Below are 26,023 nucleotides of genomic sequence, written 5' to 3'. Positions count from 1 at the left end.
ATACCAGCCACACAACTGTCCTGTGCACAAACCTACTGCAACTTCACTGAAGTCAAACAAATTACGTTGTGTCAATATAATCAGAGTACTCCTGTAACAGAAAAAGCACAAAGATACGAAATCAATTCATGAATCAAATGTAAGTTAATCCCACTTTAAGACTTTCTACAAAGCTGTTTCTAGTTTTGCTTACACTAACTTATCTTTTTTTTTTTTTTTACGTACAATGCAAAACACTAAATACAGAATTGGTAAGGCAGCCACAACAGAACAGGGTAACAGCATGAAAGCCACGAAGTGGAACTGCACAGTAAGGGAAAGCAGGTTAGCAACAAGCGACACACACCTGCTCCACATCCAGCTGGAGCCAATACCAGGTGCATTATTCAAGCACACTTAGGTGTGCCATTTGTCCACTGCTTAAAGTCATTGAAATACATGGTGGTGGATCCATTCCCTAGCAACCAACCCAATTAAAACCACTTTGCCAGTTAAATGGATTCAGCCGCTCTGCTGTTCTCTTAACTCTCGACTTGCTCCTATACGTATCGGGTTTGGTCATGACATTCCATTTTCACTGAAGCTGTCAGCCATCATTTGAAACCATCACATTTTGTTTGTAAGAGACAAAAACAGCTTGATTTGCGAATTGGAAAGATTTCTGTTGGTAATCCAACCAGGTTCTCAGGAGAAGGCTGAAGTTATCATTCATGCTATAATCTAACAGCATGCTGTATATTCTGCTTTGGCTCTTACTTGTTTCTTTCTTTTTTTCCCCACAGCCAGTCAGAAGTTTAAGCACAGCTAAGCGTGGCTCTCAGTGATGATAGCTGTGCTGATTTACCTATCTAAACCGTGGCTCAATTATTTTCCTTCACAAGCAACCAACGTTTATTCAGAAATCAGGAAGAGAACTCCCAGACTTATCAGGGCACTGGATTACCATGCGGATGAATTCTCCTGAACTGCCTTCCTTATGCTGGTGAATTCCATACCAAAGCTAAATATTTATCAAAGGGAAGCCTACATTCATTGTGGAATCTCTTCCTTATTATGCAACTTCCTTTTAACTAACACTGAATTCAGTGTTCAGTTATAGTTTTTCTTAGGACTTCATTTAAAAAAAATGTTTTAAAATACATAATATACTCTTTGCATCTCCGTACTATCCTTCCTATTCACCGCCTGCATATTTTGCTACAGGTTTCCTGTAAGTCACAGCATTCATAAGCCTTCAGGTAGGTTTCACTGCTAATTGGATCCCCCAAACCCACACTAACAAACATGTTTTTCTTCACTACGTGCAGATAACAGCCCAACAACAACTTCTAAGAGACTAAGAATTACTCCTCTATTACACTTATTACCTCACGTCTTTATAAACCATAAAGACACTCTGATTCTAAAGATAATTATATTAACTTGTGCTATGTACAACAATAACCACCGACTTACCAGAAGGGAACGAATGCAAGAGCATTAAGACAGAAAGGTAGGCAAGAACAGTCACTGACACAAACGTTCTATCAAGCAAGCAGATTTTTTGCAGCTACATATAGAAACAAACCCTGCTCTGTATATACACCCATTAACACATACAGACGTTCAGCCGCACGCATTCCCCGGATGCACCGATGATTTATGAAACGAGAAGCGAAGTGCTACAGCATCACTTATGTGCCAACTCTTCTCCCGACCACCGCCCGCCGCGTGCTGAGCTGCCGATGTCTGCACTGAGCGCCCTCCGCTCCGCGCCGCAGCGGGCCGGGGCTGAAGGGCGGGCGGCGCCGCGGGGAGCAAGGCGGGGAGCTTCCGAAGGCACGGCCGCATCCGTCTGCCTTCCTGGCCCTTTTTCTCCGAACGCCCCGCACAACTTCCAGCCCCGGCCGCTCCCCACGCGGCGCGAGCCCCTCCGCCCCGGCTCCCCGCCCGGTTCGGCCTCCGGAGCCGCAGCCGCGGGGCGCCGCCGCCCCCTCCCCCGCCGCGCTCTCACCGCGGAGCAGGGGCTCAGCCGCGCCGTGTCGCCGCTTTGCCAGGCCGTCCGCGGAGCGCCGCGGCGGAGAAGGGCATCCTCTGGCAGCATCCAAAGCCCGCTTCCGAGCGAGCGCTCGGAGGAAGCGCTCGGGCGGGTGCTCCGCTCCACCCGCCCCGTCCTTCTTCCTCTCCCTTCTCCTTTCCCCTTTTAAAAAGTTCATTTACCTCGAAGATCCTCCTCCCGGCGTTGACGCAACGCCCCGGCGGCGCGCAGAGGAAACCTGTTCCTCCGGCCGCAGCTCGCCCCGAGCCTGGCGGCAGCTCCGCGAGCTGTGGCTGCGCCCCGGGGCCGGACCCCGCCGCGGGAAGGGTGCGCAGAGCCTCCCAGGGGGTGGGAGAGAGAATTAATGGCCCCTCGTTGGTCGTGGTCCGCTCGTAAGCGGCCCGAGGCGACCTCGAGCACTGCCCCTGCCCTGCTACAGCAGCCCCTTACACCTTGTGCTAGGGCTTATTAGTAACTGAGAAAGGCTTCGCTGAGCTCCTTGAGACGGTGACTCGAAACAACATCCATCATACACGGAAAAACAATGATGTTTAAATGAATATCTAAATACACACAATCTCGCGTGGATTCTTTGGGAACGTCTAAGAACAGCTTTCAAAGACACTAATTTATTGGTACTTTACAAAAAGCATGATTTTTTTCACAAGTTACACTGGTGACAATGCCACACTGAGCTTACTCACACTTTACTACTATGTCCAATATGGAATTGCACACAGATCAGAAATTCCTTGACTCCGAGCTTCCACCTTTTTTACCATAAAGTTCCAAACATACAACTAAAAATAAAAAGAATTTTAATGCCATTATTTTTACGATTAAATGATGCTACAGCAAAAAACGTGGTTAAGAATGGACAGGACAGCTTTTCTGTGCAAGAACAACCAGTGGAAGAAGAGCAGAAAGGGACTGAGCAGAAAAAGACGATCCCATCTTTTTGCTACTTGAAGTCCAAAGCAGCACAGGAGTACGACAGTTCCTGAGAACTCCTAAGGAAAATGGCCAAATGCAGTTCGAAGAAAAAAAAAGTCAGCACAGGGCAGATGTGTAGGAAGAACCATAATTGCTCAACAAGTAAATATTTTGAAAAGCCACACAGGATATATTAGAGAAAATGAAAATTTACTCGTTTAGTTTATGATTTATTTGGATTTTTGCCTAAAAACAAACATTGCTTCCAATGACCTAATTCTGACTTTGCTGGAGAAGGCTAATCATCCTGACCCTTTTTCATTAGGCCACATTCTTCACTACATTGAGCGTGACCCTGGATCAGCTCAATTGAAGCAGCACAGATCCCCCACATACAGCTGCAGCACGGCAGGGGAACCTGGCAGCTGTGCTCAGGAACCAGCAGCACAAGAGCAGCACTTTGTGTCAGTACAACCGCATCCGCTCCAGGGGCTGCAAGGGCACAACGGTGTTAGTGCAGCACACCACTCCTGAACAGCGAGTCACACCAATGCAGGTGGTAGATGGAAAACAGGGGCTACGTGTTGCTGACGTTTTGATAAGATTGTTATATTGCTTTCTAAGATAGCATTTGACCTTTCAGTAGTGATTTCCAACACGTGATAAAACAATTCACAGCCAATTAAGTTTTACAACACACCTGTGAGCTATGGTGTGTTCTATTTCCACATATTTTAGACACAAACTTGAGTTGGATAAGGCAGATGAGTCATACAGAGCCAAAAAGACATTCAGCAGCAAGGTCAGGAACAGAAACCAGGAAACTCAGCATTCCTCTGTCCCAACCACAGGCCAACAGCGCCTGCAATGCACAGATTCTACGAACCAGCTCTAGAAGGACTGCAAACAGTTACTACCAAGTCAGAAGGAAATTTGCTGCACAAAGTTTGCTACGCCACAGTGGTCCATGGACTGCACTAAAGAAGGAAGCATACACGCTCCCTTTTTAAAGGCATTTTCCATCATAAGGAACACATGACCTAATAAAGTTTCATTGCGAACTTTCTTCGACAAGCTACAATCAACAAAGACACTGAGATGTGCATTAGTGGCAGTGGTGTAGCAATCTAAATTTGATTTAGCATCACTGGAAAATCTGTCACAGCTGATCATTCATTTCAACAAAAGGGTAAATTCACCTCGCAGTCAGTGCATGTAATTTCCATTAATGTTAATGGCAGTTATGCAAGTGCATTAAGAGGATAATACACCCCCTGGTTTGTGACAACCCTGCAAAGTGAAAGGTGCATCCTCTTGAAGAGAATGGGTTTCCAGCTCATGCATTTCAAAATAACTTCTTTTGGCACTGTTACAAACAGGATAGATAACTATTATATGTACTTGGAGAACAGTTTCCAAAGTTACAGCAGTTTAGCAATTTCAGCTCATTTTCCTAGTGCCAAAAACTCAAGGGGTATAGGCACACTTAAAACACTGTGGTTTATTTGAAGTCTCCAGCAACAAAACCATGTGAAATTACTGGTAAAACAAGAAGGTCTGAAAGACTGCTGGTGCAAGGAAGAAGGAATGATGTAGGTTTATACTTTTTAAATGAAATAAATTCTCTTCATTCACTAACTGTAAAAGAACTCTGTGTATATATAGACCATCACACACATACACACACAAAATAAAACAATCAGGAGACCAAAAGCTAAAATAAAGAAGGAAGACCATTTCTTTCACCCCCAGTTTTCTCGCTGCACACCAAATAAATTTCAGCTCTCATAGCATGTCATTTAACAGATTGGATTATTTTATTGAACCTCAAAACAACAAATATTGCCGATTACACAAATACTTAGTTTGTAAAATCCCTGGATATACCTACTGAAATTAGGAGGAAACAGATGTGCAGGCATTTTGTTGAGTACCATCACATCTATCCACATTCTTAGGCAACAATCCCTGTCAAAATTAAACCTGCAGTTTCCCTGCACACCTTACTTTGAAGTAGCATGGCACAAAAAAATACGCTGAACAACTCATGTTGGAATGTTTACTGCTCTATGGATTTGGGAACCAAAGGGAGCCATCTTGACCCAGCTGGCAGATAGGGGGGGATCCACACCATTATCTTCTAATCAGCTCAGAGACAACAGCCTGTACCCAACAGTGGAGAAAGCAGGCATGGGCAACTGTACCCCCATCACAGAGCTTTGGGAACAGAAGGAGGAGCACATCTAGAAACTCTCAGGAATGACAGGATAGTCACAGAGAGTTCAGTCATCTAAAAAAAACCAAACAAAAAAACAAAAAACCACCACCACTAAACACCAAACCAGCCGACCCCATAAATGGAAGAAAAAGAACATGCTTGAGACATCTTTTTCACTGTTGCCAAATACAATGTGCTTTCAGAGCTCAAAAATTGCTCCCTGCTCATGTTCCACAAGATAGAACAGATAGAACACTTGCACACTTTTAAGTACTTCATTCAATGCTTTCCAACTCTTCCTGTTACCCTTTATTTTTGTAGTTATTCATCATACGTAAACTTCTCAAATCATTGGTCATTTTGATCTTTTTTTTCCTTGTTTTTCAATTCAGATGCACGTGCTCAGATTCATCTTAAACTTCGAAAAACACAGCAATGGAATACAAGTCTGACCTCACCTTCATTTTCTCAGGGCATCATACCACTCTAATCACTCCAAGGTTATACTAACTAAATATTTTCCAGATAGGAATATTATGTTATTATAATTTCTCTAAACAACAGCATTTCAGTTGCATAAAACATGCACATATTCCTTCAACAACATTCAGAGTACTGTCAAGAAGGCACAATATGAGACCCAATATTCAATATCATCATCCCATACACTGTGTAGATTTTATATTGCAGATGCAGCTCAAAATGATTTTGTGGATGACTGCTCCACCCTTATCTTTCAAAGTTAAGTTATGTTTCCTATACATAAGCACTCATGCTACAGAATAAAATCGTTAATATGCTTTAAGGTGTTATGAAAATGGAAAAGGGTAACAGCCAACAAAAGCAAGGAGAAAGAAAAGTTTCCCCTTGTTCTATTGCTCCAACTGCTAGGCAGTGGATCTGTTCAGCTCACTCTTCAGCATGAAAATACAGATTTAGTATGCTGATAGGATTCATTTATGGCTGTGAGTTCATAAAGTCAAGAGAAAATAATTTCTGGGCAAAGATAAATCAAATGATCTTAAAAACAGCTCGTGACAGTGGATGCAACTTATTTAGTGAAATATTAAAGCAGTGAAGATGATTGGGAAGTTGCACCAATAACAAAAGTAACATCCCGGTGCACTGATAGTTCATCTACATGGACATCAAACTCAAAACAAAGCTTCCAATAATCTAAACAGAAATTCATTGCAAACATTTATTAGAATGATTCTGAACTGCACATATAAAATTAACGTGCATTGAGCATTAGTATTACTAATAAACCTCAGTGATGCATCTGAATATCAGTACAAGTATGAACTGCCGTTGGTCACACAGCTCCTATGACAAATGGTGAAAAAACAACCCTTCTTTTTCCCTATTAATTTATAAATTAATTTATAAAATTTTCCCTATTTTATTAAATTTTCCCTAATTTATAAATTAATTTATAAATATGGAAAAAGAAGGGTTGTTTTTTCACCATAGAACAGTTGTTTGTAAGCCAACAGTGATTTAATATTGTTTTTAATAAATTTTTCTATTCATAAAGTATTCAGATATGTTTTGTTTAAAACATCTTGATCTCATTTCCCTTGGTAGGCTTTCAACATTTCATATGGCATGAAAGCTGCCTCTTACTCCAATGCTGAAAATATACGGATATGAAGCAATGGGATAAGGATCAGAAAGATGCATTCAGTTAACTACTGACTACTGCTCTCCTTCCTCAGCAAATGCTTACATTCACTTCTACTAAAACTACTCCTAGAGAAGTCAGTAGCCATTGTCCTTATTTCAGTAAGATTTTGTAAGGAAATAGTGAAGTATGTAACAAAAAAGGTGTGTATTTCTGATTAGAAAGTGTTTCAACAGAGACATGAGAAATCAACTGATACAAGATAGAGCAGCAAGCCTCAACTTCATCTAACTACTGCCTTCATTCTTTTCTGTACATTTAATACTAGTAAAGGGTCCCAGAAGGGTTTAGAAATGTATAATATGCACAAAACCAGTATCTCTAACAAGTATCATTAACTCTTTTTAAGAGAGTAAGGAATTTTAATAGTGAAGCTTATCTTTTGAAGGCGTTTTGCAGACGTTCCTTGAGGGTCAGAACTGAACCATCAGAAACAGAGTGGTTACTTTGTGAGAAATGTTCACTGAGCAGCAGTTGGCATGGTGCTCATTCACTGGTCCACCTGCCATGACCAGGAGAGTTTCTCTGATCAGTAATGCTCTAAATGCACTCTGCAACTTTCACAATATTCACATGTTCGTGTAATATGAGCTGATTTTTTTTTTCCATGTTTCAAAAACTTCAGGCTGATTATACCTAAGTGCTAAAAATCAGTCTTCAGCTACTCTCTGTGTTCAGATTCTATGCAATTAGATTTCTCTTTCATATCTTCTTATATAAGCGGATAAAGGATAACCTGACCAGCATCCTGGTCTTCTACCCAATTACCTTAGTTTAAGCCTTTTATTTTCTTTCTATACCACAAGTACCCATTTCAAGTCATTTATATCTATGTTTTCTTCATGGGTAGAGCATATTACAGAAATCCATCTGAGTCCCTTTGCTATTCAATACTGTCCTTTTGAATTATTATTTGTAATCATGATTTCTCCTTTCATTTGAGGAAAATAACATGGTATTTTGTCTAGATGCACAGGCAGCAGTCTATTTGTCATTAAAAGAATAAGTAACTCATCATCACTCTAGGAGCCTTGCTGGCTACAACTACATTTTGGCAAAGAACAAATTAAGCCTGATAGTCCCTCTAAACACCTATTTTCTTTCTTCACTGAATTTCAGAGCTGCCCTGTGATATCTGATTCTCTATCACTTAATACTGGCAGAATTTTATCACTAATTTTAGTAGAAACTGTGTATTTTTAACACTACTCAAAAATCTCTGCAAGTTCTTATTTTTCACATACACCCTCAGATGTGAGCACATCTCTGACAAATGAGGAAGTGAAGTCTCAAGTAGAGTGACAGGAAACTCTGTTGTGGGAACCATTACTAAATACATATACACACATATATTCTACCAAACTTTACAATGGCCTGAATGGATCAAACACGTAACGGAAGGGCCAACCTTAAGCCATTCTGACAGTTCTGAATGTTGTAGGAGTAACTTCATCTAAAGAGACTGTGCTAGATCATGAACAACAAAGATGTAGATTTACATTTCCAGATGATCCAGTACTGCACAGATCTAATCTTAATGATCATAAACACAATCTTATGCATGAAAATATTATTCTCCTTGCTTTATTAGTTACAGAATCAGAATGCTAGCATTTGCCTATCAGACCTTAATGCAAGGCAAAAGATTAGACTGAAACACTCAATTTAGCAGGCTGTGTTACAGAGCCAAGGCTCCTCAGACCTTTTTTGCAGTAGTAATCTCACAGCAAGCCTTTTCAAGTTTATAGCAGGTATTTCCTCAGTTTGCAATAAGCTGATCTCTTTATCCTCTCACTGTTAAGTCTAAAGAAAATGAATTTAGTGAAAGCATTCATTAGACCTGCCCCAGTGAATACAGAGATGAGGTAAGTTAGAAGATTAGTTCCTTGGTAGCTTGATCAGTTTAATGGAAAGAAATGAAAGAAACAAATGCTGTTGCAAGTAGTTATTGCATGAATATGGATACTAGTAATTGTAGTCAGATTTTAAACCCTGCAAGATGTAGGTGCTTTTCTTTTCACACATATCGGTTCCTGATTATTCTCTCCTATAACAGCTGTGTGATTCCAAACCCAAGATAATAATCTTGGTGCTTTCCTCCCCACATCACTTTTACTGGAGTGCAGTAAAGCATTCTGATTCTGTAACTAATAAACGGTCCACTTGTCTCAGGCCATGTAAGTGAAATTGCAGTTTAATGTTTAGCAGCATTATATAAGATTAGAATAACCAATCTGTGGCATTTTTACAACCCGAAATGTATCCCATTTATAAATACTCTTACAGGTTGTTCTATGCCTGTATTTATATGAAGATGAACTCTTTAATCACTGAAATACTTTGCTCTCATCCTGAAGCATTGGCATAAAGTTTAAGGATTACACAGACGACGGCTATTTCTGGGGGCATATTAGCTGCATGTGAAATAGATGCTGGTAGCCACAATGAAACTATACCACACACAGCTATAACAGAGTGCTGTAAGCTCTCCTGCTGACCTACAGCTCTAAAAATAAATGCTGACTTCCTTGAATAGCTTCACAGCAGCTCTTAAATTAAAGAGACTGAACTATAATAGACAAATTAAATACGTTATTGTACATTCCTCAAGTACAATTAGAACATGAATAGTTTCAAGCTCACATTTTCATGTACTTTTATACATAATAATACTCAGACAATGCCACCACTTAATGTTAAATGTACACCTGAAACTACATGACAAACACTCAGTCTCATTCTATCTTGATCTCAGTGAAGAAATGGTTTTCAAGCTTTGGACAACACTCCCATGCATTTAGATTTACTACAGTTTAGTAACTCTAAATCAAGTGATTCATCCTCAAAACCTTGCAAGCCCTCTCCAACACACCTACAACTTCATGCCTCTCTTAACCTTTTGTCACTTAGTAATACACACGGGAACAGTCTTGCCACATCTAAGCAAGAGATCAAGTCGATCATTAAGTAACCAGTTCTGAGGAACTGGATGAAGTCAAAGTGGGTGTCTTAGTGAGCATCCTCAAGCAGAAAGTGTTTGTTCATCATAATTTTAAGTTATTATACATGTATATGATAAAGGCACCTTGATCTCTTGAATCCCTCAAATTTATTTAGAACACAGTCAGAAGTAACAGAGAACAAAGAGCAAATCTGCACAGCATAACAATAGCATCAGTTTCAAGGTTGATTGTCGCTAGTAAAAATAAAGTCAATCTGCTTGAATCTCTCTCAACAAGCTTCCTTGAAAATTAGCCTTGTGGATGTCACTATAACGGGAACATCCATTTAGCTCACACTTTTCCTCTTTACATCTACTTTCATGTCATTTCCATGCATTCTGTCATCTGTTGCCAGGGAGAAGAGACTGGCACCTCCCTCTACATTTCCCATCCTCAGGAAGTTGCAGAAAGCTATGTGACAGCTAAATCCAGCTCATACACAGAGGAAACAGTAGCATGATTTTCCTCTTTATAGTTAGCACTCTTCCTGAATTAAGTTAGTTGAAATAAAAATCAATATGCATAATTAAAAATGAAAGGAAAAGGCTGAGAGAACAGACAGCATCAGAAATAGACTCAATGTTTTTAGACTGCATAAAATGCAGTAAGAGAAAATTAATGGCATACTAAGCCATGACCTTGGTTTACATCTCCTGGTGTTGCTGCCATACACTTCATGCACTTCAACCACAGCAGAAAAATTCCTCTCCAATCAGCTGGTGCGACCTTGTTGATGTAACAGTATCATAAACTACCATCCAAGTAAAGACTTACCAAGCTCTTTTATCAGCAAAGTTTTTAAAGCAGCACTATTACAGTCTAGAAGCTGCAAATTAGATTCAGTATCTTTATCAATAGCTTCAGGAGCAAACAAGAAAAAAACAACCAATGGAGTCTCAAAACTGTAAAGCTCTGCTCCCCAACAAAGCCATTGGAACACACAAGCAAATGTGCAGCAGTGACGGGGCTGAAGCTTTCAAGTTTGAGAATTTCAAATTCAATCTCATAAACTAGAGTTCTGTCCATTTATTAGCCATGTAAAATATTAAACAATTCTAGCATTCTTGACCAATCACTCTTACTTTCATTTTATCAATGGAACCAGTGTAAAAAGGCTCAAAATCACAGTAGAACGCGTTAGAAAGCAGCAGTACTTGACCTCTTCTTTGAGTAGTTAAGTACTCCACAGGGTATGAAATACTGCATGTAATGCTGCTCACTTCATTCTGCTCACTTCATTCTGTACACATACCCACACAAATAATGATATACATGCAGTTAAAGCATTCCTGACTGTTTTTCTGATATAACATTTCTCTGGGAAAGAAAGAATAAAATCAAACCTCACCTCCATTAAAAACGAAATTCATATAAAAAATATTTATTAAATAATAAAGTCCATCCAGTGCATACTTAAACAGAAAGACAAATTCACTGAAACCAAGGATTGCATTGCATGTGCACTCCTCTACCCAACCTGAGGGTGAAGATGGCAACTTGGTATGAGTTGAAGATGGTGGCTTGGTATACTGTGAGATCCAGAAACATTACACTGACACCAGCAGAATAAGAATCAAACAGAAAGAGAACAACTTCAACATCTAAAAAAGCCGCTCCAAGACCTGTGCCCCCCTAGGATCAGTAAATCCAATGGCTACCAGGCTCACTGTATTCTGGGATAAGACAAATGATCTCATCTTTCCAAGGCACTTGCTCTTGATTTCTAGACAAGACATAAATTTACAGTATACACAAAATTGGTGCAGTGTCTGTTAGCAGCACAAATCTCATATCAATTCCACTTCCTCTGATGTGCTCTCATCTTCCTGTCAAAGCAAAGGTCTTATCAGAATGCCTTACCAAGCATTTATCCATGTTTAGGGAGGTACTTGCACATTTTACTCTCTATTCATATTCTTCAATTCTGTTCTTCTTTTACTGTACACCACATTCGGTACACTGCAAGTACTCTGAGAATATTAAATCTATAAACTTTCATCTTAGAAAACAGGAAGAAAAAAGTTTTCTGCACAGAATACACTTCATATGATTACATCTTACTATCACATACTCTTTCAATCAGATCCTCATTCAAATTGCAGCATTCTAAGAAACGTTATCTTCCAGTTTCTCAATTGTTTGTGCATCTAACATGAAGAACTGCATGCCATTCAAGGACCTTCACTGTTTATAAAAATATTTTCTTTGTAGTTGTGCTTGAATATAAAATAATTTTAAAGGTTTAGGAGTTTAAAACATTTTTTAACTTGATTCCTAGAATACAAGACTTCCTCCTCATTCATTTGCATTACTATAAAACAAAGCACATTTCAAGCCTTTGATACTACCTGCACTCAAAAGAAGGCCCAACCACTTAACTTCTAAACACTATGGAGCACTAACAGAAAATTGAGTGTATTTCTAATGTACAGTGTATTCAAGCAGTAAGGCTACAACTACTATTTTAATCTGAGCCCCACAGAGCTCAACATACAAAGTTTGATTGCAGTCAGGAATCTGCCCATCTAAACATGTCAGATGTTTAAAAACAGGAATCACCCTAACATTTATGCACGTATGCATCAATCTCCTTTATATAACTCAATAATGACTATGTTATTATGAATTGTAATAATATATTATAAATACAATGCTATTAAAGGTATTTTTCATTTATGCACTAAACATAAAAAAAGGTTTAGAAAGGCCAACTTCGAGGACAAATCTAACTGAACAGTGTGACCAACTAGACAGAGTTTTATTTTCATTTTAAATGAGTTATACTTGACAAGCAGTATTTTACTGCCTTCCTTCACTGATGTTCCTCAGCTGCATAAGATGCCATGCATACTGAGCTTTCTGCAGTAATACCAGGGAAGCACACTCTCCAAGAATCTATAGCATTTCTCTCTGGTTCAATTAGTACTGGTGATCACTTTGGTCACAAAATACAGCCTTGTACTTGTGGAGTTCCAGGTTGTTTCTTCAGATAGGTGGGTGGCTAAACATGCACATGGGTTGCAAGGGCACTTGCTACATCTTAAGCAGTTTAATGTGACTACAAGTGTGCACATCCAAACTGATGCAAAACAGGCTGTTAAGAAATCCTCTTATGAAATAAGAGGAGGGGGGAAAAAAAGTGAATCATAGCTTGTCCTGTGAACCCTTCCAGGGACAAGTGTCATCACACACTGCACTCTCAGAGAAAAATACAGCATCTGCAAGACTGTTTTGAACTTCCAAAGGAAAATATGCCCTGACAAGTTCAATAAATGAGTCAACATCTATATGCAAGATACTCTACGGAACTCTAGCTTGGAAAATTCCAACACTGAGGAAATGAATCCTTCAGCAGAACTGTTCTGTTAGATAACCAATAAACGGAGAGAAAGAACAAGAGGGGCAAATCACAGAACAGTTAGGCTTACGTATCTTAGAAATACATAGACATAGAAAAAATTTCAGGAGTGATTTTTTCTTAAGCAGTTCACAGAGGAAAGATTTTTATTTCTAAGCAGCAGAGTAGGTGCCAATGTTTCTTTAAAGAAATGAGCCTGACACTGCATATTTATCAGGTACTCCAGGGATCTGTATGGCAAAAACATGCCAGTCATTTTACAGAGAACATACTAATTTGTTTATAGTCCTGTCAACCATATTGCTGTGAGCAGGTAAACACGGTACACATACTGGCCTTATGAGGTAAATGTGAAGCCCTAAAGGATTGGCTATTACCCCTACTCTGACTTAGAGAGCAAATTCACTTTATATATTGGTTGGATTCCCCTATTTTCCTGGTACATCTGTAACAAGGAGTCTTGTTATCTTAAAAAGAAAGAAAACATACTGGAAGCCTTGTTAGGAAGGTGTTTTATGTAGAAAGCTATATAGAAATCAGGCAATTCAACCAATATTGTAAGTCCTCCAGCCTTACGCATATTGCTATCAAGTGAAATGAGAGCAGAGGTTCCATCTTTGTTTTGTTTTCTGTGGTACAGCTCCTTTAGACCTCACTGATACACAGATTCATCATTTAGAAAATAAAATAATACAGAAGTTCTAACAGCCATAAAGTATAATATACCTGAAAACTAAGAAACCCATTTGAAATGCCTCAAAATGTATTAGTATTTATTAGAGCCCATAATATGCCAGGCTTGCATTTATGCACATACCTGTCATATTGAGCAGTACTGCTGCTATCCAAACTGAATCAACTCCTTCATTCCTCCTTCATCAAGGCACACTTCTGTACGTGAAGTATCACACTGTTCTTATGATTTCTTTCTAGTCATTTTGTAGTAGTTGGAAAGTCAATAGGTGAATGTTGAAATGATTTTTCTTAGTTAAGGCTTCAGACGATTAAATAAAACAATCTCAACATAAACTGAACATCATTAAATAACACTCAAAGAATAACAAGTTTTATTACCATTTAAAAAAATAAAGGACCTGACAACCTAAGTTTGAGAATAACCATCAGGGTAACTCACAACCCTCTGAACACTCCACCTCTCCTGATGCCAGTTCCTTCTGTTGTGCATTGATTAAAATCCTTTGATACTGGTGAACTGACACTGACAGATCAGCAACAGTGGAGATGCACACCAACCACCTTCTGGCCTTTGGTGTTGAAATGATGTCCAATGCATGATTAATGGATGCTGCATTTGTGAAAAGCTGCTGTCATCATTACGGATTTCTGAAACAATGTCTGTTCCAACACACTGTTAATGCAGCTGAGGTCAGCACTGTAAGAGTCAACTGAACACCAGAAGCTTCTGAAGCAGTTCCTGGGAGATAGAACTGCTGGAGCAAAGATGCAGTTGACATTAAACAGCAAAAGGCAGTTAGCTTACCTGTAACTCTTCCTGGTTCTGACAGTGTACACATAGCATTAAGGAATATAACAAACTACAATGAAGTAGGCTGTGAATAGTACACATGGAGACTTCTATGTAAGATGAGACTACCACTAAATGTAACATTATCTTCTAGGAAGACAAAACAGAGTAAACTGACCACATGCTCATTATGCTTGATAGACAAGTACATTAATACAAAGCTTAGGCAATTACAAGTTCCAGAAGTTTTATGCCAGCTGAACTGATCAAGTTCAAAGAAATTCCCTACTCAACTCATTTTCTGTTAGAAGTTTCTCTTGCGTATGACAATACATTTCACACAAGAAGAGATGGTTGAACTGTTCAGAATGATGCCAGAATTGAGCCAGTAGTATCTTCCCACACAAAGGATGCCAGCACAAATTTTAACTTACTTTCCAGACCACACTTTTTTCAGAAATGTCAGTGGGAGACTTTCCTTCAAACTTTTTTGTACTTCATAAGCAATTTTTAGAATGCACTCTATGCCAATTACTGAGTGATTTTATTATCTTCCTTGCAGCAGTTTTGAGACTGTTAGTCATACGGAAATGAACAAGATGAGCACGATATGACTGGCATGGTTTACCAAGTTGTTTGAGATTTCATGAAGCCAATCCTTCCAAATAAGCAGGAAACTCTCCAAACTGATGTAGAAACTATTTCCCAGCATGCACAGAACCTGTCTTAAGGACAGAACAAGTTGCTATGAAGCAACTTCTGCTTTCAGACAAATGATATAACGTAGCTGGTGTGCACAAAGGAAAGAAAATTGAATCCTACTTTAATAGGTAATGATAATTACAATACTCTACACAGCTTTATCTGTGGTTAAGCAAGTCAACTTATTAACTCCTGAGATGCAATCATGTCTGCCAAGAAACACAAGGAAAGCCTCTGCTCAAATTTCTAAGACGCTTAAATCTAAATCTCCAATTATTTATGACAGAGAAAGTTAACAGGACTCAATTGTTGTTGCTACTATTTACTACAGCTGCTAGATATCGACAGACAACTTTTTAAATGGTAATTTCACAACAACGCTTCTCAGCACAATTAGGAATAAGCGACACACTGAGCTGCCTTTCATTAAGTTAAGTCTGCCTGCATTTATAGCTCATATTTCCATGTACTTCCCCCCCCCGTGTCCCACAATTCAGATGTGTAAGCAGCAATGAAGGCAGCCACAGGATAGAGGTGAAAAGAGTCTCTCCACCTTCCAGGGCACAATGTTGTATAATAGATGCGTGCCCCCACAATCTGGAGCTGTTAGCAGCGAACACACTGTTGTCAGTGGAGCATCACAGGCTCTGTCCAGCCACTTCCATCAAATAATCAGACTTAAAGGGTTAAAGACAACCTGTGATGCTAAAAACACAAATACCAGCACCAAAGAGCAGAAATGAGTCAGAGGACTGAAAGTCCTTTACCATCTTCTCCTTCTGTCTTAATTCTGTAACGCAGCAATTGTTATTCAAAGTCTATAGGGGAAAGGACAAACTGTATTGAATCAACATGTGACTTCAGGAAAAAAAATCCACGCTTATTTTCCCAATTTCTTCAATTTGGAAAGGAAAATATCATTAATTGTATTTCATACTTTTTTTTTTTAAAGTAGATTCTCAATTAGCTATCATGAGCTACTGAATGTAAATTAGTATGAGACTCTTCCATAATGCTCAAGGGAGACAATTCTATATTAAGGAGTTCCTTGCCAGGCACAGTCAGCCTCAGGAAGAAGAGGGCAGCAGCATTCCATCCTTGTGGATTGCGCAGGATTCTCCCTGACTATTTTCAGACAGAGTACTATGCTATTCACCAGAGCCCCCATAAATGACAATCACTCCAAAATGTGGACATTTTCCTATATGCTTAGTTTCACAATGATTCACCTGCATAGGGAAAGAATTGCTCAGAAGCCTTTCATTTGGTCACAGATTGTCTGAAGCTCTACACTTTAAATATGCAGCAAGCCCAGAGGAAAGACAGGCACCTTCTTGTTGCCTGGTCAGTTTCTAAGGAAAGGTCTGTTGAGTGCACAAACTGCTGCCATATATCCCAATTACAGACAGCAACAGTAAGGTACAGTGTAACACAGAACACTGAGAACTGTTGTGAGCTGTGAAAACTTTCCTTGACATAGGAAGACATAAAAGTCGTTTTCCAATTAGACGTCAATTGCTTGGCAGCACTGATCTGTCCTTGCCAGGCCCAAAGTCACAAGACTCACCTGTGCTTTGGGAGACCTTCATTCTGTGATAACCCCCAGTACCAGGTTAAGTCTCAGACAATGGAAATAAGCTCTCAGGTGACAACTGTCCAAGCAGAAGTCTGTGCCTTAACAGTGCATTTCAGCAGCAGCTCACAGCAAGGCAGAAACTACCCTAAATTGGATCCCAAAAATGATGCAGAGCCTTCTTCAACTCAGACCCATTCTCTCCTATCTCCTCTGCTGCTGAAGTGAGGTATAAAGACGACATTCCAAGTGACGTGGAAAGCATGAACCTTATTACAGTCACTACCTCAGAAGAAAAGCATTAAAAGCTCATATAAATAATACAAAGTGGGGTGAGAAATTAAGAAAATGCTGGAGAGAAGTTCACTGCTGAAGGCAGAAAATTTCATGCCCTGAGCTGCAGCATGGTCCTTAGTCCCCAAGCCTATAGCAGAACACTCCAAATTCAACACTAATGAGTACAAATCAATAAGCTATAGTGGAGCAGGACACATATGGCTTAGTTTCTGAAATAAGGAAGCTACATTTAATTTTAATTTCTAAGATTATTTTCATCTTACATGAGAAGTGTCCCTGGTCAGCTCACTGAGAAAACACTGACACAAGAGTGTATCTGCCAAAACATCTTTGTACCAGCTGTGTTCCAAACTGGCAAAGAGAGAAAAATAATTCAGATGGATCAAATAAATCTAAGCTGTGTGAATAGGGAGTAAATATATCAACATGTTTACTACTCTTCCTCTAAAACCGCTCCAAAAGGTAGCAAAAGCTGGAAGGGGAAAAAGAATCACACACAAAATGAAATAAAACAAGAAACAATAGACCGTATGTAATAAAACCCAAAACAGCACCATTTGCAGTCAAACGGGCCTAGGAGTCCAATGATGCAGCCTCACTGATCATATCAAACAGAAATGAACAGCCCAGGAACACAGATAACACACCACTCAGCAGGATTAGGAAGCAAATTAGTCACAGCCTCTGTTTGTGTTGTCTTCCTTCTCTTCACTAGTAGGATACCATTTCTGACAGTGCTTTTGCAACCTTTAGAAGACAGCTTCTTTGTATTTCTTGCACTGTAGCTCAGTTAAGATTATTAAAGAAAAAGGAGGTGGATTAACTACTTGACAGTAATTGGGAAACACCTCAGGATACAAGTTCTATTCTTCCAAGAAAAAGGGTTAGAATTAAGATAGCTGCCTCTCATAGGGCTGAAAGATCAATACCAGGCCCCATGGCAAATTAATAGTATGTGTAATAAATGAAAAGAGATTGCTGCTAGACCTCTGGGAAATGTCACAGAGAAAAGAACCTAGGGATCCAAAATGGCTGCAGGCCATTCTGTACCACCTCCCTCACCTCACTGTGAAAGAGAATTAAACACCAGAACTGCTAGATTAACTTAAATGTACAGCATCTCTGATGTTCCACAGAGAAGACATGAATTTTGCAGAAGATACCTGTAAAAGGTAGAGCGAATTCCACAGAAATCCTTGGGGTGAGGGGAGTACAAGAGACAAGAGCAGAAATTTCTCTGAAGAGCTAATAGGTCACAGGAAACACAAGGAGTGAAGAGATTTCAGAGTTAAACAACTTTCTGTAGAGATGATACATGGGGCACATACAAGGGATATGACTGATAGTGAAACCCGGAACGGTGATGCTGCGTCCCATTAGGAAGCACTGGAAGAACGCGTGCATCTAGAAAGTAAGCACATGAGAAATTAGTAATGAAATTAGGATAACTGAGTTCCTGAATTCAAAATATTTTTAAGTCACCCAAGATTTCTCATACTAAGAGATTAAAGTTTAATTTATACAAAGATAAAAAGAAAACAGAAGAAAAACAGCTTCTTCATTGCACTATTTTTCCTACTGAATAAAGAGCCTTTGATGTCCTTCAGTTTTGCCAGCAAAAATTTCTTCTCAGGAAGAGGTGGCTGCATCACCAGATCCATGGAGCTGCTGTTCACAATCCTTGGGAACTTCCTGCTATCATGTCCACCCCGGAAAAAGATTTCTGTGCTTCCCTAAGCTTCATCACACCCACATACTTTTTACAATGCACACTTGCTTCAGTATGCAGGGATGGCTCAAAGATACCTCAGCCATTTAAATCTGTGGCCTGGTAATGAATAAACTCTCAAACTACAGGATTTCAGTCCAAATTCATATCACTGCTTCCTGCAGGAGATGGACTGTTTGGAAACACTCTTTCTCCTCCAGTATAGAGTACATTGAGCTTCGAGAAGCTACAGCTACAAACAGTAAACAAGCCTTTCTAGTCACAGAATATTGACACACGCTCCATTTCATTGTGTTTTCCCACTCTCTGGTGAGCAAGGCAAAGAAATCTGCTGTCTCTACTCAATCTTCTTTTGAAAATAGCCAAGCAAAGAATTAACTTAGAAGCTCAACAATGTCTGGTGTTTCTACATTATTCCCACTACTGCTTACAAGCTCAAACTTTTGAAATTATCATCTTTGTCTTTTATCATCGAAAAGTCTCCGCTTTCAAATCTTAAGGATTGCTTAAGGCAATCCTCTCTGCCAAGTCTTAACAGGTTAAAACAGAAGTTTGTAATGGTCCCCATTTAAGAAATATCCACATTAGACAAATGTGGTTAAGAACTCCACATAAGTTAGTTTCATAAAACAGAAAGAGAAAACAGAATTTTGTTTCTTGTACAGGATACAAAGCTACTTCTACAATAGGCTTTTGCTAACATAACTGAGCTATGTGAGGTCCACAGAACTGACATCTGAGCTAACTGCATTGGCAGAAGTTAGTAGAGACTTCATCTGTAAAGAGGACAAAAACATGACTGACATTACATTATTTTGCCATATAGTTATTAAATTAGAACAAGCAGTAGCAGTAAATTAGAATTTCTATCCACAGAAATGGAAGCCTCCTGCACAACATTTTACATTACACATCTACCTGACAACTATTGGGAAAAGACAAAATCCACAGAGTTATTTAGGATCTTAAAACACAATCTTATTAGAGTATCCAGAGTCTCAAAAGAAAACAAGCATGAGTCTCAGTCAAACTGTTTCAAATTCAGACACTGAATTTCTACACCCATAAAGCCTTTCAACTGCTTTGCCAAATTCTGAATTTATGGTAGTGCAGCCAAGACAGACGATAGTCCTGGTTTCACTGTCAGCCAGTACTTGCTATCAGAAAGTTATGAATCAAAATCTAATACATATTTCAGAGTTATATAAAGATGTGAGTGAAGTACCACAGCAAGATTTTTCTAGTTTTTTTTTTCCTCCTTTCTTTATTACATCTTTCACTCATGAGTTATGCTGTTCTCCTGACAGCCCACATCATCCAAACTACACTACAATATCCAGTGACTTGGAGCAAAGGACAGAGCTCTACAGAATTATTGGTATTTCCTCCCATGTATGGTGTTTATTTTATAAATTAAGCACTGTATTTTAACAGCTGCCTACTTTGAGTTTATTGCAAGTGGAAAAAAAGCAACCACAAATCCATTGCTGTCAAATAAATGAACGTATTTCATGTGGAAAAACTGAAAACTTGATGTACGCAAATGATCTACCACAAAAATAGAGAAAAAAACAACTTATTTGTAACTACAAAACACTTTGTCCACCAAAATAGCATCATATGATGGAGATGTAGAAAAACATCCACATTTAACTACAAAATTTAGTTTAAATGTTTTAAATTTCAAGTTTAAATGTTGATTTCCTTACATAGCATCTATTCTGATACAACAGAGTAAGCAGACCACAACAGGCAAGGATGAAGAGGTAAGATTTCTTTTGCTGCATCTCAAACTGACTGCAGCGGATGCCTTTTTTTAGTCCTTGGAAGATTGATGATTCCATTATTTGTAGTACTCAGCAATAAATCTCTGAGTTTAGGCTAAAGTGAGCACTTTTCCCTACTTTACGTCTTCCATTACACTGTTATTCATCATGTTTAATCATTCATTTACCTCTGACTGCTACTGCACTTGGGGAGGACTGGCACATTATTGATTTTTGACTTTTACCCTTTAGAAGCTGGGTAAAGGGCTTCTCGACTGCTTAATCAAAAGTGACACGACCAGGGCAGGGGAGCTGCAGACCTTGGGAAACAGCAGCTAAACAACGTGCCAAGTTACGATGAAATGAAATAAAGAGTCAAAGAAAGCAAATTATAATAAACTAAAAATTAAAGTGGATACCCCCAGGAGACCATGGAGTACAAAGCACTTCTCTGCCTAGTAAAATACATTTCTGGGAAAGAAAAGACTAAGATTGAGCAGGATGATTTACAACTTCAAATTCCCACAAAAAGAAAAATACAGAGCCAGGCTCTGTTAAAGGTGCGTCAGATAAAGCAATTTTGTTGAAGTATACTCTGAGTTGCTTATAAACCTTTTTCCTCAAATAGAGTGTCTGTTCAGCACTCCACTAGCAAACATGCATCGTAACACACAGTAAAATATTTTGATAGCTGGCTTATTTCCTGCTTACCAAAAACAAATAAAAAAACACCAAAAACCAAGACAAAGTCAGAGAAGTTTCTTCATGCCCTGAAAAAACCTTGCAAATAAAGCCTTAACTTTTGCTACAACATACTGCAATTTTTGCAATAAGCTATAAACTTTCTACAGGGTCACGCAGCAACAGGATGAGGAGAAATGGCTTTGAACTGGAAGAGTGTGTGGTATAGACCAGCTATTAGGAAGAAATTCCCTACTGTGAGGCTGGTGAGGCATTGGCACAGGTTGCCCAGTGAGGCTGTGAATGTCCCCACGTGGGAGGCCTTCAGGGCCAGGCTGGATGGGGCTGTGAGCAGCCTGGTGTAGAGGGAGGTGTCCCTTCGTGTCGCAGGGGGTTGAAACGAGATGATCTTAGAGGTCCCTTCCAACCCATACAATTCTATGACCGTATGAAATATACATACATCTATATATAGTTATCATCTTCCAATTAACAGCATTCCTAATGCTGGTTTCACATTTCAGACAAAGCTGTGAAAAAAAAAATGAGTAACAAGTTTGTTAATATTGTTTAGCTTTTTGTATAACACAGTTATGTATATGTTGTCTCCTTACAGAGGAGGAAAAGATAGTGTAAGAACTTGGCATCTGTTTCTGTGGCCCTCAATAACATTATCATTCTTTTTGTCCTACATCATGCCTCCCCAATTCCTCTAATCTTCGTTAGAATATTGTGCCTTATCAAAACAGAGTGGCTTTTTTTTTTTTAAATATACACCGATCCCCCTTTTGTCCACTTGTTATATACTAAAAAAAACCAAAAACAAAAACACAGTAAAGAAGAATGAAAAGAAGCAGCAGTGACTACCCCTAAGTAATTATTTCACTTATTTTACCCCTCTCCACTGGGGGTTTTGCAAATTATCTCAGCAAAGAGATAAATATATTTAGCCTTTTTCTAAGGCTAAAAAATGCGCTACTTCATATCACAGACAAGAAGTGCAAATCATTGTTTTGCAGCCATGAAGTCCAAGTCATGTATTAGGTCTACATCCCTATCAGCTAACTGTCAATGATTGCTTAAGCTATAGTTAGTCTGCAGGAAGAAGTTCAGATCACATACCAGTGGCCACTGAGATCTATGTCCCACTGGAGATTAAAATACAGTATTTTGGCAAAGAGCACTGCAAATTTTCAAGTGGGATATATTTAATCATTTGAAATTGGAGTACGCAAGGTGTGTCATACACTGCATGACTGAAATCTGGCCCAGAGGATCCAGGAAAAGCAGCTTCCTGCATAGTGAGACTATTGGAGGGGAACTATTGTTTCCTAGCTATGTTAATTGAATGGAGATCATAGATAAACTCTTAATGAAACTGAAGTTAGTCTTTTAAAATGTGATAGATGAGAAGAAGCTCAGGAAAGGAAAATCAATAACGATGAATCTTTAAACATAGCATGCGTAGGCCTGCATGCGTGCAAACAGCACAGGTTTTTCAGGTATCTGGTCAAAAAAACCCTCAGGAAGTGAGACTGCTGGGAGAAACGTGGAATTGATTTCAAGGCTGTACCCGAATACCATCTACTAGCAGATTTTCAAAATCTTGCAGTTCTACTTGCAAGTTCTCTGCACTGCCAGTTTCTCACAACCTGTTGCATTAAGAAGTAGCTTCATAACATAGGAAAATAAAATTAGTGTTGCTGTTCCATGAACATCAATAGGATCTGCAAGCTGTTGCATGAAAACCCTTTGAACATGGAAATTATAAAAATGAGCTGAAGACTCCTAGCTGTGCTAAATGCTGAAAGCATCCAAGTATGGCACATTCACTTTGTCAATTCAGAAATTTTTTCATGGTTTCTTTTCAACACAAAAGCTACAGTAACACAGCACAATGTATGTATTTATGGGAACGGAAGGTCCCCTGGCAGATCACAATAATTCTGAGCCCCCTTTGCTGAGATAAATCACATCCAATCACTCCAAGGACAGCATGTGCAAAATTCTTTAGTCTTCCACAAAATTCAGCAACGCCAAACCACCAGAAAAGTTCCAAAGAAACAAAAATATATTGCCAACTCTGTCTGAGCCTGGAAGAGCTTTGCAGCATTTGCAGTATTGTTCTTCCTGTAAAAGCATTTCTGTTTTCAACAGAACCATCAGTGTCTCTTAACTGCTATCAGAATCATCTTCTCAGAAACTTTACTACAGCTAAAACATATCTTTTTACAAAGACCTTATTTGACACTTCTTTCTTCTTAGATAATATTTTTTACATCAACTGTGAGCAGTAGGGCCTCCTGTTTACCGAAATGGAAACATGATGCCAAATATCTGTGAAAGACAACCATTCTGACAGGCATCCTGAAAGCTGAGCGTTACCTTTCAACCTCACTTCAATCAAGTCACTTAATGAGCTCTCTCAGATCGTGTCTGGCTCACAGTGATGCTGTGACCAACTCTGATACAAAAGTTTTGAGAAGTGCCAAAGCAGGGACAATTGGCTCCACAGCTTCTGCAGCTTGAATGTAAGAATACAGTTCACCAAACATTGAGAAGACACAAATTTCTGCATATTTTTTTATTCCTCAAGTTTAAAAAAAAAGATTAATGTTTCTTATGGATCACTATAGCACATTTCCAACATTTAGACATTTCCTTTTATCTTAATAATCCTATCAGTTAACATTCATTTAGGTTTTCAGCTTTGGAAACTAAGACTGTTTCTAACACTTTCCTGATAGTATGCATCAAAGCACTTTTTTTTTTTTTTTTTTTTTTTCACTTTACTGCAGTCAGATCTTGTGGATTACTCTATGCTGCAATAACAGAACTGATACATTTCTATCATATGTAACAATTCAAGTAAGCCTACGCAAAATGCTCAGTGCTTACAATAACCAGCAGTAGCAAACCTCAATAAAACCAGTTCAAACTCAACTGATATTTTGTACAAAAAACCTTACTTCTTGGTACAAAGCATCTGTTCTCCTTTTTGCAATTTTAAGTTGTATTTCAGATGATCTAAGCTGAAGGAGCAGGTTGAAGCACAGCTGAGATGGTGAGTACACATTTCCTTCCTGAGTCGTCCATCATTGGCTTTTTTTTTGTTACTGGTTTCTGCAAGACTTCACCACTATTGTCCCTGGGACACATAGGATGGACATCTGTGACTCACCAAATGCTAATTATGAACCTATCTTGGACAAAGCTCTTAGACTCCTCAGCACAGCCAAGGATTCTGACGATTGCTTTAGAGTACTGCTCTGTAGCTTGGCTCACAGAACAGAAAGCCTGCCCAGCATCCACGCTGCTAAAAGCATTGCTAAGTATCAGTTATGTGTAACTCTGTTCTCAGTGATATGAAAAATCCCAGGACAATACCTGAATATTTCCATGTTGGCTCACAACTGCCTGTAGAAGGAAAGGTGGGGATCCTCATGTACAGCAACTACAGCACGCTTCTTCAGGCAAAACAACCACTTGAGTTTATGGCCTGTTGCTTGTTGGCCTATGGAAAATAACTCATTACTGTCACCTTTATTACACTGTTATACTACACTGCCAATCTCTACATAGTGGCTGAAACACAAACAGTGCTTCACTGAGTCTCCAGAGCTGCTGTGCTCCAGACAAACTTTCTTCAGCATTGTCTGACTTAATTCTTTGTTTTCTTTTTGCTTACCTAATTAATATCTTTCACTCAACATTAAACAATTTTAAAAGCAAGAGCCAAACCTATTAGGTTATATGACTTAAACATGAATATTCAACATTCTGGTTCAATTCTAATGATTGGCATGATTATAGCTCCCAGCAAATAAGTTCCTCGCACAGCCTGATAGTCTGAAAAGAGCAGCAGCAAAATTAATGGAAGCCAGGAATGGAATAATGGAAGCTTGTTAGTTACTTAGACCCCAGAGACCTTGAATTCCACAGTTCCTGGTTGGCATCGTGCACTGAATCATAGAAACATCGAGAGAGAACAAAACTGATGAAGCACAGCATTGCACTGTACTCACTCTGACTACCAAGCGGTTAATTCAAACCAGCACAGAGTTTTGAGAATATAACAGATAAGCAAAGCATCTAAAGCCAAAATAATAGAGTGCTGGATATAATAAAGCAGACACACTTCAGTGGCAGTGCAGTTGATTATCCTTGGAGCAAGTAAACTCTATTAGCACGCCGAACACAGATGTAAGACAGAGATGGCAGAACAGCTGACTTACACAACAGTTTTTAACTACAGATTGAAGACTAAATAGCCAAATGCATGGCATATCTGCTTCTCAGGGCCCAGAAGGATACTAACTGGTCAAAAACATTTATTTACACCAACAGCTACCCAGTCTCATAAAATACTAATGGAGCAACTAATGTGTAGGTGGTTGCTGCTGAAGACGACGTAGCTGTATATTTGTACTGTTTTTGCAGTGTCTATATATACATGCTTTTCTTCAGACCACTTGCATGCTGATCCAGACTCTGGCATGCAGATTGGAAAAGGAAAAAAAGAAAGCTCATTTTGGCAACAGGAGGCCTTCCTGAAAGCACAGTAACTGAACTCTGAC

At 39.1% G+C, this 26,023-nt stretch overlaps 1 protein-coding gene across 12 annotated transcripts in view; it reads right to left on the bottom strand.

Annotated features, from left to right (window-relative positions):
• SULF2 (sulfatase 2) overlaps window positions 1-26,023 on the bottom strand; it is a 135,615-nt gene that overhangs the window by 60,763 nt on the left and 48,829 nt on the right. The window contains exons 1-2 of one of the 12 annotated variants that reach the window (XM_052684307.1): window positions 1,994-2,161; window positions 33-91 (exon numbers count right to left, since the gene is read on the bottom strand). The exons of 9 other annotated variants lie outside the window; for them this stretch is intronic. The gene's annotated coding sequence lies outside the window, so the exon portion shown is untranslated. Of the gene's footprint in view, window positions 1-32; window positions 92-1,993; window positions 2,162-26,023 lie in introns of those variants that run through there. 2 more of the 12 variants (XM_052684308.1, XM_052684313.1) reach the window with 2 other exon arrangements.

Source organism: Tympanuchus pallidicinctus, unplaced genomic scaffold (genome assembly GCF_026119805.1).
Source record: "Tympanuchus pallidicinctus isolate F22 unplaced genomic scaffold, pur_lepc_1.0 scaffold20, whole genome shotgun sequence".
Classification (NCBI taxonomy): Eukaryota; Metazoa; Chordata; class Aves; order Galliformes; family Phasianidae; genus Tympanuchus; species Tympanuchus pallidicinctus.
This window is presented reverse-complemented; position numbering and strand designations above follow the sequence as displayed.